Below are 11,832 nucleotides of genomic sequence, written 5' to 3' on the forward strand. Positions count from 1 at the left end.
GGAAGCAGTAAGTGTACTGGTAGACTTGAGACGCAACACCAGGGAGACTGGAAACCTGTGGATGGTCGGTCTGACTGGAACCTGCAGTCGTCCTCTGTAGTGTGTAGGCAGATGGAGTGTGGCTCTGCTGTTTCAACACGATGGAGGTCTGCCATCTCAACACAACCGGTATGGAAGATGACAGTGTCCTGTGATGGATCTGAATCTTCACTGAGGGAGTGTGGAACAAAGACGTCTGATACTTCCAAAATGGTCCTGGAGGTATTCTGTTCAGGTAACACTAACAATCACTTCAGCAATGACTGTAATCTGTACAGTTCATTTAATTGGTCTGTCTGTCTGTCTGTCTGTCTGTCTGTCTGTCTGTCTGTCTGTCTGTCTGTCTGTCTGTCTGTCTGTCTGTCTGTCTGTCTGTCTTTGTTGAAACTCATGTCCGTGTCTGTTATGCACAGTGGTGGACAGTAGCAAAGTATGTTTACTTGTATTGAGTACTATTACTTAAGTACTTCTATTTTTGTATACTTTTACTCCACTACATTTCAAAGACATCTCTAGGAAGGGAAAAGTTTAACCACTTAAATGCACTTTCAAATACAGTGAAAATAGCAGATCTACAAGTTCACAACATGTTCCGATGTGACACATTGTGAGCTTGTAGATCTGCTACCTTCACTATCCTATCCTACTATAATAAGGAAACCGGTCAGTGAGTCAGTCACTCCTGTCTGTTCTGGATGGTTCTCCTCAGTGGCTTGAGCAATTGCTCTGCACACGGGCATTGACCATTAGCATATACACACAACCACAACGCCTGCTTTTAACATTTAAGTTGTTTATTAGCGTTTCTGTGTAAACACCAGAGATTCGGATCGTAGCTGCTGGCCAGACACTGGCACACAGTGAACACCACACACACACACACACACACATGCTGCAAACTTATAAAGGGCTTTAATTTACGGCCCGAGTCCAACATATGTTTTATGAGCGGGAGGGCGCTTTGGGATATCATCCTCATAGCACTAGCACGTAACTTAACACAGCACGCCGGTCAGTTGACTTAACTCACAAAAACACATTTATCATCCTGTTTAACCTTCAAATAAAACATCTGACAATGCAAACAACGACACGTTCGTACTGCATGTATGCACGTTCTGGCACGTGGCTATATGGAAAGCTCACTCCTCCGTTCTTCACTTGACGTGTAGATTTATGAACGAACTTGACCACTGAATGTACCGCTATTGTTGACGGCTGCTGTCTTGTGTCAAAAGCATTTTAACACAGTTTTAAATTGAGTGACTGGCTGTAGGCTATTTATGTAATCACGGGTAACAGGGCTTACAATGGGTCCCTAATTTGACGGGTGGGGCGTGTCTGGTTTGTATTCTGATATAATCGCTGGTGACTGCATGGACGGTCTATGGACCGTGCAGGGCACGGGTTGTCAAAATTGGAGCCCATTCACTGGGGGTCTGCGACAACCTGCCCCACAAAGGTGATATTTATTTCATCTTAGACTGTGCCCATCCAAAGCTGATTTTCCACTGCATGGTTACTGCTTTGCCTAGCTGATAACAGATCAATAGCCTCCTGTAACAATGGCATACTTCGTTCACGCCTTCATTCTATTCAAATGATTCTCATTAATGTTCTTGATTAAAATTATCTCTCTCTCTCTCTCTCTCTCTCTCTCTCTCTCTCTCTCTCTCTCTCTCTCTCTCTCTCTTCTCTCTCTCTCTCTCTCTCTCCAGAGTCTGTGAGGTTGGTGAATGGGACCAGTGTGTGTTCAGGCAGAGTGGAGGTGCAGTCTAACCAGTCGTGGGTCTCAGTGTGTGAAGATGACTTTGACCAGCAGGATGCAGAGGTGGTCTGTAGGGAGCTTGACTGTGGGCCTCCTTCAGTCCTCCAGGGGGCGCTCTATGGAGAAGTGAACGCTTCAGTGTGGACCACAGAGTTCCTGTGTCAAGGCAACGAGTCTGTTCTCCTGGACTGTAGAAGGTCAAACTCAACTAGAAAAACCACCTGCTCACCTGACAAGACTGTTGGACTCACCTGTTCAGGTAATAATAAAAATCACACCCGTATGTAAGTGAGGGGCGCTCTTATCATCATACATCATCACATTCCGGCCAATTACAATTTGCGTCCTCACATTTGTCCTCAATGTTTGTGTTTACACACTTTTGTCCTCAATGTTTGGGTTTACACACTTTTGTATCCAATGTTTGTGTAAACACTGAAAGCTGGACATAGCGGACAAAAATAGGACAGCTTTACAAACCAAAATCTTATTTGAAAAATAACACCCATGTGAAGTGAGGGGCACATAAGCATGACGTAAAATTAGACACATTGGGCCTGATTCATTAAAAAGAAATACGCCACCGTTACACTGTGGTGGAAACAGATATCGTATTTATCCGTCCGATCAAGCTACGTTGAGATGACGTGTTATTCAGAGAGCGGTGTGTACCACAGGTGCGCTGGCGTATCGCAGGTGTATGTCATACTGAATGCAGTGGGTGCAAAGTGATCGGAAAAGCACCCGACAACCTCATTTGCATTGATCCACGCCCCATATCGCACCATAAAAGGCTTCAAGCATGACTCAGCAGACAGCAGTTTGGTCTGTCAAAAAAAGAAAAAAGGCTTTGCAGCCGCAGACTATGCGGCTTCACAGCCGCGGTCAATGCATGAATATAGCCCGCACTCTATTAAAATGTCCACAACGGTGCGTGCTCCGCTGCTGAAGCAATATCATTATAATTTATTTAATTAAGTTCGGGACCAAGGCGGGTGCTGCACTCACACCTTTGCAGTCAGAGGTAAAATATAGGCTATCCGATATTTAAAATATCGGATATATGTCAATGCAAAAGTCGTCTTTTGAGAGAGAGAGAGAGAGAGAGAGAGAGAGAGAGAGGGGAGAGAGGGAGGGGGGCATGGCTTGCGCGATAAAGAACAGTACAAGCATATACATTCATAAGTGAATAATTGGGATCCTCTTGTCTGAAGAATTTAAGAAATTATAATCCAGTGAGTTTATCCAGTGAGTTAAACTATTCTGTGTGTGGCATCCATGCATGTGATCAATATCAATACATGATATTAATTTGTACTGTTCACCACACGACCAAATGCTATATTACAACTCGGCAATGATAAGCCCTTATAGGCTACTGATGAATGCACCTGAGGGTTATAAAAAAAGAAACAACACTCGCCTGCAGAAGTAAAATAGATATCCGATGTATCAGATGTAAATTAATTTCATGATGTCGTCATATTAAAATGATTCGCGGGACACGGCAAACTCATGATGAGATCAATGTAGTAGCCTACAGCATATAGCCTACACAGCTACAACGTTGCCCATATTATAATTAATTAAGGTGAGCTGGCTTAAAACTGACTGGCCAAATTGCACGCTGTGGATTTATAGCCCTCGTCGTGACTGCTGTCTGTCTGTCAGACCGGCATGTCTGTCAGTCTGTGAACCATAGAATGCCATAGATAGACCATATAACAGTCGGGCCAGGCCGTGTTCTGTCCTTGCCGGGCTCACCGCGCCGTTATATTAATTTTCCAATGTAAATTTCACCCAGATTGGACTCGGTTCAGCGGCCGCATGCTGCTGTCCGCCCCCCCCCCCACACACACACACACACACACACACACACACACACACCGACAGTCAGAGAACTGACTCACTAAACAACACTAACACACACTAAACAACGTTGGATTCGTACAGTACAGAATGCAGATAAGTGTAGGCCTATGTTCTTATTATAATTGTGAGTTTGTTTTTTAACATGCAGCGCGAGTCCACGGGAGCCGATCTACAAGCTCACAACGCACTGCGAGTAGCCTAGAGAAGGCTGTCAAGTGAGCAGCGCAATCGCGCATGCTATAGAAATATCCTAATAAATAAATAAAAAGGTGTCGCTTGCAGGGGCAGTTTCCTTATGGGACTTGACTCTAGAATGCATGCATAGGCATACAAGTGCAAGTGCACTCGGCTTTTATATATCATTTTTTTATGTGCTGAACAATGTTAGGGTCGGGACACATGCCTACATATTTTATCTGCGATTTGGGAACTATTTATTGATTCAGCATGAAGACTAAAGCCTTCTGAATATATCCGTAAATTCGTCCGCCACCTAAAGAGGTCCCGTGGGATTTTACGGAGTTTCCGACCAACCTACGTGAGCGTCAAGTTCACGGCCATTTCCATGAATTCCAAATTAATGTGGGAAATCCACGTAAATGCCTTTCCGCTAGCTTCACGTCATTATATCAGCGTAAACGCGTTGAAGAATCAGGCCCATTGTCTATTTGCTCAGACACTATGACACGACTATGGACACAGACTCTGGACGTGGGAGGGGCTAGAATCAGTTAAAACAGAAAACAAACACAAGGATGTGGTTTCGATAGCCTGACATAACAATCTACACTCTTTGTTAGGATTCTTTTGTAAGGAAAAGTAATAGTACTTTGTTTAACTGTACTTACGGTATTCTCTCTTGTCTCTGTACAGGGCCTGATGATGTTAGGTTGGTGGGAGGAAGCAGTAACTGTACTGGTGGACTAGAGATCAAACACCAGAGAAAATGGAGACGAGGGGTTGGTCAGTCGACTGTCTGGAACCTGAAGGCAGCATCTGTAGTGTGTCGGCAGATAGACTGTGGATCTGCTCTGTCGACACAAAGTAGATCTGCTGGTCCTACTGATGTATGGTCGATTATATCTTCCTGTGATGGTACTGAGTCTTCACTGAGGGAGTGTGGAGCAATGCGCTCTGGCAGGTCCTCTGACAGTCTGGAGGTGATCTGTTCAGGTAACACAAACAATACTTCAACAATAACAGTAATCTGTACAGTCTGCCTGTCTGTCTGTCCCCATACGTCTGTCCATCCGTTGATTCATGTCTATCTGTGTGCGTCCGTGGCTCCGTGCGTGCGTGTGTGTGTGTGTGTTATGTATTTGCTGTATTACCGTGTTGTTCTTGCTTACTGTAAATCGCTCTGGATTAATTTAACCCAATTAGACCTGAGGACTATTTTACAAATGAAAAACCTACGTTTCTAGTATGTCAGTGGTTCTCAAACTATTTCATGTCAAGGACCCCCAGAATTATATGTATGTGGCTGGCATATCTGAAAATATGTTGTTCCAGGGACCCCCCAGAAGCGAACATATGAAATGAAAACGTTTGCTCTGAAATAATTGAAATCCAAAGATTTGCACACGTTTTCACGATTTAAAAAAAAGCAGATCTACAAGCTAGTGCTGCGCTTTTCAATAACTAAAGTATAACACAATGCTTAAAACACCAAAAGGGTTCCCGTCCTGAATGGGTTAAGAGCGTCTGCTAAATGCCTACATTATAAATTGTGTGTGTGTGTGTGTGTGTGTGTGTGTGTGTGTGTGTGTGTGTGTGTGTGTGTGTGTGTGTGTGTGTGTGTGTGTGTGTGACTGTGTCCTCATGTTTTCATCTGTTGTAGCCTACCTTTAATGAATGAAAATGTTGAACACACTTTGTCTCTCTCTCTCTCTCTCTCTCCAGAGTCAGTGAGGTTGGTGAATGGGACCAGTGTGTGTTCAGGCAGAGTGGAGGTGAAATCTAACCAGTCGTGGGTCTCAGTGTGTGAAGATGACTTTGACCAGCAGGATGCAGAGGTGGTCTGTAGGGAGCTTGACTGTGGGCCTCCTTCAGTCCTCCAGGGGGCGCTCTATGGAGAAGTGAACGCTTCGATGTGGACCAAAGAGTTCCAGTGTGAAGGCAACGAGTCTGTTCTCCTGGACTGTAGAACCTCAGACTCAACTAGAAACACCAGCTGCTCACCTGACAAGACTGTTGGACTCACCTGCTCAGGTAATCAGGGACGTGCAGAGGGACCAGGAGAGCCAGGGCTGTGGCCTGATTCTTTTCTTTTTTACTACCCAGATTTAGAGGAATATCTCATTTTAAATGAACACTAGGATCTAGAACTAATTGTAACCAGTGCAATGATGCAGTAAAGCCAATATATACTCAAACAAAAAGAATACTTAAATACATTAATGAAACGAACAACATCAAATAGAATAGAACAGATACCAGGTCACTTTCCTATATCAGCTGAATCTCATCACGATTGCAAATGCTTTCCCCACACTGAAAGTACAAAAACTATCATTTCATTGGCATGACCACGATGGGCCGCAGAGACATGAAGCAGGGGCCGCACGCGGCCCTCGGCCCGCGGGTTGAGTAACGCTGGTGTACAGTATGTGTTAAAATGTGGACACACCCACCTGACCCATCTCCTCTGCCTCCTCCTCCTATGACAGCAGCGTATCATTTCAATCACTCTAATTAGCATTCTTTTCAACATGCGTGTGATTTGCTTTAAATGGTAAATGGTGCTTTTATCCAGAGTGCTTTACATAGATTGTGCATTACATTCACCCATTCACACACACATTCACACACCGATGGCAGAGTTAAGGTCCCCACACACCGAGTGCGTTTCTCCGATTTTTAGCTGCGTTTCTATCGACTTTCCGAAAAACGCGGCCGGTGTGCAACCACCTTTAGTCTAACCTACTTAGAACCTACACTAACTCTGGGGGAACCCGGCATCGAACCGGCTACTCTACCGGCCACTCTACCCCTGACCCACTGCCCCTTTACTTACTCTGATTTAGGTTGACAGATATTTTTGGAACGTACCGGTGGTGCTTTCTGTGTCCCCTGCAGGACAGACTGTGTGTAAGACTCGGCCACAGTTTTCACAAACTTATCCTATATGATCCGACTACGAGTATGTGTAGCATCTTTTGTGTCGATTACTTAAAATGAAAGTAATGCATTTTCTAATTTAGCTTTTGTTTTTACTGCTTACTTTCGTCTCTGTACAGATGTCAGGTTGGTGGAAGGAACCAGTAACTGTGCTGGAAAACTTGAGATGAAACTCCATGATGAGTGGAGACCAGTGGATGATTCTGACTGGACCCTGCAGTCATCATCTGTAGTCTGTAGACAGATAGCCTGTGGTTCTGCTGTTTCATCACTAAGACTGGTTGGTTCTACAAATCAACCTGTATGGTGGATAACATCTCCCTGTGTTGGCTCTGAGTCTTCACTGAAGGACTGTGGAACAAATGCGTCTTATACTTCAGCCCACAGACTGGAGGTGATCTGTTCAGGTAACACCTGTTCAGGTGTCTGTCTGTCACACAGAACACACACCTCCCTTGCCACTGAGGGCTACACGTTCTTTAGTTGTATTAACCTAAAGTACAAAATAAAGTACCACCAACAAAATGCTCACATATTAATAGGTTACCGAGTCCTGACTGAGACATGTTAGGAATTATTAATTAATGAATACACAAAAGTTAGTTATTACATTTAGACAACTCCTTATTTGTGCGCGGTGATGTTGGAAAATGGATTCTTGAATGATCTCAACTAAGATCCCCACTCTTAAAAAAATTGCATTTCAGAGATGAGCGGAGCAGTCCTGGAAAAGTGTAATGTTCTATGATTAAAATTATCTCTTTCTCTCTCTCTCTCCAGAGTCTGTGAGGTTGGTGAATGGGACCAGTGTGTGTTCAGGCAGAGTGGAGGTGAAATCTAACCAGTCGTGGGTCTCAGTGTGTGAAGATGACTTTGACCAGCAGGATGCAGAGGTGGTATGTAGGGATCTTGGCTGTGGGGCTCCTTCAGTCCTCCAGGGGGCACTCTATGGAGAAGTGAACGCTTCGATGTGGACCAAAGAGTTCCAGTGTGAAGGCAACGAATCTGCTCTCCTGGACTGTAGAACCTCAGACTCAACTAGAAACACCACCTGCTCACCTGACAAGACTGTTGGACTCGCCTGCTCAGGTAATAATAATCATAACTAGAAAAGAACATTTCACATGTGATTGGTTTGTGGTCACCTGCAGCCTGGCATCATTCACTTCCCTGTGCAGTGAGTGGAATGTACTCTAGCTGCAGACACTGTCATGTCTGTGATTACTTTGATTCTGATGGGATGAGAAATCACATCCAATATAAGCACACGGTTGTGAATCACCAAGGTGGTAAAACAGGAGCTATTTAGGCTATTACCTTGTACTTCCTGCTGCCACCGTAGTCCAATTGAATTGTGGAATTGGTCGAATTGAAGAAGTAATCCAGCACCGCACCACAAAGCACAAGGCACCACAAATATGTTATGCTTAGGGCACCCAAATGGCCAGCAGCGGCCCTGATTACCTCTATAGTAATGTCATCAAGGGAGACTTGTCCAATATTTCACATGTCATCCTGATTGGCTAAGATTGACCTCTACTATATTGTCCTGTGCTCAGAGGAGCACATATTTCTAGTTTAAAACATGAAAATGACATTGCTAGCCTGATATAAAACAGTAAAATACCAACTATACTTGTAATTCGCATTCCTATTTAACAATGAAAGTAATAGTAGTTTCTTTTCTTTTTTGCCACTGTACAGAGCCTGGTGACGTCATGTTGGAGGGAGGAACCAGTAACTGTTCTGGTATCCTGAAGGTGAAACACCAGGAAGAGTGGAGACCAGCGGGTTCTATTTATGACTGGAACCTGAAGTCATCATCTGTAGTGTGTAGACAACTGAACTGTGGCTCTGCTGTTTCAACACAAAGGAGGTCTGATGCAACCGTTGAACCTGTGTGGAAGATTCCATGTGTAGGATCTCAATCTTCACTGAGGGAGTGTGGAGCAAAGGAGTCTCGTAATTCCACTGAGAGACTGGAGGTGTTCTGTTCGGGTAAAACACATAAACAGTGACCTCCACTTCACCTCCTGCGTGTGTGCGTGCATGCACATGCGTGTTTAATAAGATACATGTACATTGACACCCCCCTTCTCTCCCTCCTCCCCCCCTCTCTTTCTCTCTCTCTCTCTCTCTCTCTCTCTCTCTCTCTCTCTCTCTCTCTCTCTCTCTCTCTCTTTCCAGATTCTGTGAGGTTGGTGAACGGGACCAGTGTGTGTTCAGGCAGAGTGGAGGTGAAATCTAACCAGTCGTGGGTCTCAGTGTGTGAAGATGACTTTGACCAGCAGGATGCAGAGGTGGTCTGTAGGGATCTTGGCTGCGGGGCTCCTTCAGTCCTCCAGGGGGCGCTCTATGGAGGCCTGAACGCTTCGATGTGGACCAAAGAGTTCCAGTGTGAAGGCAACGAGTCTGCTCTCCTGGACTGTAGAACCTCAGACTCAACTAGAAACACCACCTGCTCACCTGACAAGACTGTTGGACTCACCTGCTCAGGTATAATCTAATCATTTTAGTAATGTTCTCAAAATATGAGGAGGGAAAATTACCATCTATGCCGCCAAAATTTGAGGACGGAATTGCAGCAAAATCAACCATATGGCGCCGACATTGGCGATGTGATTGGCTGGAAGCTGTGCCGTTATTCCCATTATGCGCTGTGATTGGCTTAGCATGGCATAACGGGTGTGATATACCGTTCTCAAACTTTGAGTTTTGAGTTTGACGTTTGGTCATTTCCGTTGCAAGAAGTAACCCCGACCTCCCAGTTTCAGGGCGGACACTCTAACCACAAGGCCACTGAGCTGGTGCAGCACACCTAAACCTAACCTTAACCCTCTCCCAACCCTTAACGCCCCCCTCACCAACTTTAATCTGGTCGTCTTAACGCACCCCTCACCAACCTTAACCAATGCTATGTCTAGCCAAAGTATGCGTCCCAACAGAACACCACCATCCATTAACATGTCTGCTCTAAATGGTTTGTAACGGTCTTGTCTCTGTACAGAGCCTGATGACGTCAGGCTGGTGGGAGGAAGCAGTAACTGTAGTGGTGTACTGGAGATGCAACACCAGGGAGACTGGAGACCCGTGGATGGTCAGTCCGACTGGAACCTGAAGTCATCCTCTGTCGTGTGTAGGCAGATGGACTGTGGCTCTGACGTTTCAACACAAAGGAGTCCTGCTTCAACGGTTCAACCTGTGTGGTGGATCACAGCTGACTGTGTTGGAACCGAGTCTTCACTGAGGGAGTGTGGAATGACACTGTCTGAGAATTCCACTGTCACATTGGAGGTGATCTGTTCAGGTAACACAAACAGTGTCTAGGGGGTTCGAATCCACGTCATCTGGCTTTGTCGAGCATCTACACAAACACATTTGGCCCATGTTCGGGGTAGAGAAGCCGGGCGCGGAGGGTGATATATATATAGTCACTGCACATAATCCTACAGAGTATTCCTTCCTGTCAGCTGGGAGTGTTGGGTGAGACGAGTAAGATGAAGGCTCTACATCCTCCCGGTATGATCTCCAGGTGAGCTTGTGACAATGTACAGAAATGTGTGTGGGGGGCAACAATAATGAGTAAATTGGGGAGAAAAAGGGGGAAAAAAAGGGGGAAAAATAAAAGAAAAAAGATTGACAGGAACACAGACAGACAGAACAACAAGTAGGGGAGAGCCGCCTTGGATGTAACATTTTGCACGTTTCATTTTTTTACTCGGAGATCCGTTTAGCTACACATGTAATATTTTCAGGCAACGGACCTACACATGTCAGCTACCATAAACCACTTCAAGTTATTTTTCTGATAAAACAGGTCGGGAGTTATTAAACCGAACGTGGACGCTGTTTCAGTGTTACATTTGCTGCGCATATCGGATTAATTGTAACAGCATGGAGTATAAATGTAACAACGCTAAAAAACACCATTAAACATATCGTTTTCAGCTTAAAGCAATTATATTTCATTGAAGCAACTCCTTAGCATTGTTTTCATACCATGGATGTGATAAGAAAATGTATCAAACATATTGGGAAATATTAAATAGTATCGGGTGTGCAGTTTGGGCTTTTTTTTTCAGTTCAATGGGGAAATACATTGATTAAACAAACGTTTGATTGATTGAGTTGTACAATGTTATACAACCCTAAACTAATTTTAGAATACACTACACAATACAATACAATTTTAGAACATATAATATTGGCCAATATGTCAAATATGTAAATATTACTTATAATGGCATTGAATGGAAGCGGACCATTTGTAACACATGTTACAATTGACCCTCCCTCCGAAGTTTTCTTTGCCGTTGCTTACAGACCAGAATGAACGTGAATTCCGTCTAAACACGATGCAAACTAATGAAGAACATAAGCATGAAGACATCCATTTGGATTTTTATTCACCAACACCAAAGAAAAAACTTGTAGCACACAAATACTCCAGGTGTAAAATTATACGCATTTTGAAAAAAGTCAGTTTTTCGCCAATAGCTCCCCGCAGGATGAAGGTAAACACTTCAAACTTCCTGGGCACGTAGAGTACGTTGCTGTACACATACTGACGCGATGGCGTCATGGTGGCGTTGACCAATCAAGAGATAACGTCCATGTTACAACCGTGACGCGTTACATCCAAGGCGGCTCTCCCCTACTGTACTTTACCTGATGTTTGTGGTTCTAAATAGAAATTGGGGATAAAAAGGTGCAAAAGAAAAAAGAACATAAATAAATAAAAGATTGACAGGAACAGACAGACAGAAGAACAATTACTGTACTTTACCTGGTGTTTGTGGTTGTAAATAGAAATAATTCCTCCCAGTCCACACAGACCAAAGCTAAACGAGGACAGACAGAAGATGTGATTTTGAAACGGAAGCCTTGTTGAGTTTTTATTTAGCTTGTTATGGGGGTATGGTTAAATCAATTTATTTAATGTCACGGTCAGTCATCCATGCTGGTGCTGTATAATACTACAAATATTAGCCGTCCCAAACGTCAGGCTCAACCGCCGCCTATTCAGTCAGGAT

This window comes from Protomyctophum bolini (assembly GCF_963924005.1).
Source record: "Protomyctophum bolini genome assembly, contig: SCAFFOLD_353, whole genome shotgun sequence".
In the NCBI taxonomy this organism is placed as follows: Eukaryota; Metazoa; Chordata; class Actinopteri; order Myctophiformes; family Myctophidae; genus Protomyctophum; species Protomyctophum bolini.